We start from the raw sequence: 3354 nt of genomic DNA on the forward strand, positions 1-3354 counted from the left end.
TAACTTGAGAAAGTGCATTGAAATAACCTGAGAAATACACTTTAAAACTTTACCAGAGGGACCCAACTCAAACCCTCTACCTTCAACAATGTCTGCATGGTTTTAAGGCCAGTAAGCTGATCTTGAGGTCATGGATTTTTGGAGACATTTGGAGGACATGAAGATCTTCTGAAATACCTCAAAGGTGTATTTCAGTTTCTTTGGATAGCTTAGTTCCAAGGCATAAATAAGGCCCATAAGGTAGGTGCAAGCATGTGCTAGGACCTCTGCTCCCTCGATGGCTATTCCAGCTTGCTTCTCGAGACCACCATCCCTGGCTTTGCTGACCACAAAGATGTCGAGCACAAATGAAGTGATGGCCTCTTGGATGGCTGCAGCATCATCGTCATCACAAACCTGTGAAATATACCAGAGAGAATTTAACCTACTTTTTGTTTGCTAATGTGAAGAATGCATTTAGCATGCATTTAGCTCTTTGCTCTCCCTCTGAACAGAAATCTGGGTGGGATTACGTGGTTGCTGTGGTAGTTTTGATCTATATACTTATGTACAATTTGTGCCCGAAAGTCACTCGAAGAATGTGCTGCGTGTTGTCGGGATTTGGGTGGGATTATGTGGTTGCTGTGGTAGTTTTGAGCGGTGTTGTGATTTAAGCCAATTTTTTTTCACATGGATTTGAACGCAAGACTTTCGTTCATCTTCGGAACACAAATTAAGATATTTTTGATGAAATCTGAGAGCTCATCATGACCACTTTCAAGGCCCAGAAAGGAAGTAAGTTGTTATTGTTAAAATAGTCCAAGTGACTACAGTGGCTCAACCTTAACTTTATGAAGCGACGAGAATACTTTTTGTGTGCTAAAAACAAACAAAAATAACTACCATATTCAGCTATTTATTTTCTTCAGTGTGGGACTCTGACGTGAGTTCATGAGAGCATCACAACGCATGTGCGAGAACTGAGAAGATGCTGAAGATGACGACCTCATAGCCAGAAGCACTTCACTGTCTGGTTACAAATACATAAAACTGTCTTTGTAAATATGTCTGCAGATTTCAAACACTTTAGAACCATTTTAAACACTACATTGAGACCTAAAGCATAAACAACGCTGAATTCAAATAGCTTACATACACAGTATATCCCCTGCTTGTAAACAGACAGTGAAGTGCTTTCGGCTATGTCAGGACGTCATCTGCGTTCTCGCACATGCGTTGTGATGCTCTCATGAACTCACGTCAGAGTCCCACACGGAAGAAAATAAACATCGGAATAAAGTCGTTATTTTTGTGTTTTTTTTCACACAAAAAGTATTATTGTCGCTTCAAAAAGTTAAGGTTGAGCCACTGCAGTCACTTGGACTATTTTAACGATGTCTTTACTAACTTTCTGGGTCTTGATAGATGCAATTGCCAATCAGCCTATGGAGGAGTGAGACAGCTCTCAGATTTCATCAAAAAAAATGTTCATCTTAATTTGTGTTCCGAAGATGAACGAAAGTCTTACAGGTTTGGAACGACATGAGGGTGAGTAATTACTGACAGAATTTTCATTTCCAGGTGAACTGACCCTTTAAGTTAAAATTCTGTCAATTACTCATCCTCATTATGTTCTAAACCCATAAGATTACACAAATTAAGATATTTCTGATGAAATCTGAGAGCTGTCTCACTCCTTCATAGACAGCAACGTTATAACCACTTTCAAGGCCCAGAAAGGAAGTATCGTTAAAATAGTTCATGACTTCAGTGGCTCAACCTTAATGTGATGAAGCGGCGAGTATTTTGTTTTGTCTGCAAAAAAAACACACAAAAAGAACGACTTTATTTAACAATTTCGTCTCTACGGTGTCAGTCTCCTACACTGTTTATGTAGTAAACACAGAGTTGTGCTTCAACAACGGCTTACTACTGGCCGATGCGGTTCACGTAAGCACAATGATGCATGCATGTGATGCTGACGCAGGAGCTGGCCAACCAGAGGCCAATACTGAGCCGGCGTTTTGAAGTAGAACACGGAAAGGCAACGCTGTGTTTACTACGTGAACAGCGTAGGAGACTGACATAGAAGAGATTAAATAGTTGAATAATGTCATTATTTTTGTGTGCAGAAAAAGTATTCTCGCCGCTTCATGGCATTAAGTTTGAGCCACTGGAGTCACATAGACTATTTTAACGATGTTTTGACCGCCTTTCTGGACCTTAAAAGTTGCAATGACGTTGCGGTCTATGGAGGGTCAGAAAGTTGTCAGATTTGATCAAAAATATCTTAATTTGTGTTCCGAAGATGAAAGAAGGTCTTACGGTTTTGGAACGAAATGAGGGTAAGAAATGAATTACAGAAATTAAAATTTTGTGTGACCCTTTAAGTACAGATATCGGAATGCTACAACATTAAAGTAACTGCTACAATTTTAAAAGTACATGCCTCATTCATGATTTCAAGGGTCTCATCAAGTTTCTTCCCTACAGCTCCTCCCGTCCTCCTGTAGAGTCTCAACAATTTAGGCGTGTATTCGTCCAACTTCCCAAAGAATGTGGACTGTAGTGGCTTCAGTGTGATCCTCCGAAATTCCTCCTCGATCTGAGAAAGAGACCAAGAGAGATGGAGAGACATCATGAGATACTGAAAGAAAAGAATTAGAGACACAGGGAAAGAGAAACAGAATACCAACTAGAAAAAGTAACCCTAGAAATACACTAAGAACGACATTTAGGTGGCCTCATGTCTGGAAAGACAAAAATAGATTACCATGCAATGCAATGCAACTAATGCAATGGCAGACTTTGAGCAGCCAGCAACATATGGTGCATACACGTTAACAAGTCACAGGACTATAAATTGTTCTGTGAAATGCAAAAAACAAACAAAAAACAAACAAACAGGACAACTGGAACTTTTTGTCTGGCCCATTATAACTTCACCCCTAGTTTCCTCACTACATTTATTATAGAATTTAAATATAATATATTGAAAGTTACATACCTTTATCCAATGTAGCCTACTTGTCACGAGAATCACCTAGTAAGGACACAGTGTTATGGTTAGTAACTGACCAATGCAAGAAACCCAAATCATAGCAAATCATTTAACTATAACTATAATTAAAAATAGTTCCACGTTTTTTTCTCTCCACAAACACTGCAGGTAGCTGACCTGCCGATCAGACAGCTAATTGTCTTCAGTTTCATATCAAATGTTTCTTTGTGTTTGTTTTCCCTCGGAGCTCAGATGAGAAAAGAGTACAGGGAACAGAAGGCAGGATTATGGTCACATAATTTACAGATGATTGACAGCTGTAAACCTCTAATGAGCGCTCTAACTATAGACGTAAAATCTACCGTCCTCCTAAC

General features: G+C 39.4%; 1 long non-coding RNA gene across 1 annotated transcript; it reads right to left on the reverse strand.

Moving 5' to 3' along the window:
• Positions 1–207: 207 nt before the first annotated feature.
• On the reverse strand, positions 208–3354 carry LOC311305034. Its single transcript, XR_014629970.1, has 3 exons — positions 2987–3354; positions 2429–2584; positions 208–396 (listed from the first exon to the last, which is right to left on the reverse strand). It is a non-coding gene; the product is annotated as an uncharacterized lncRNA (long non-coding RNA).

This window comes from Rutilus rutilus, assembly GCF_951802725.1.
Source record: "Rutilus rutilus genome assembly, chromosome: 15".
In the NCBI taxonomy this organism is placed as follows: Eukaryota; Metazoa; Chordata; class Actinopteri; order Cypriniformes; family Leuciscidae; genus Rutilus; species Rutilus rutilus.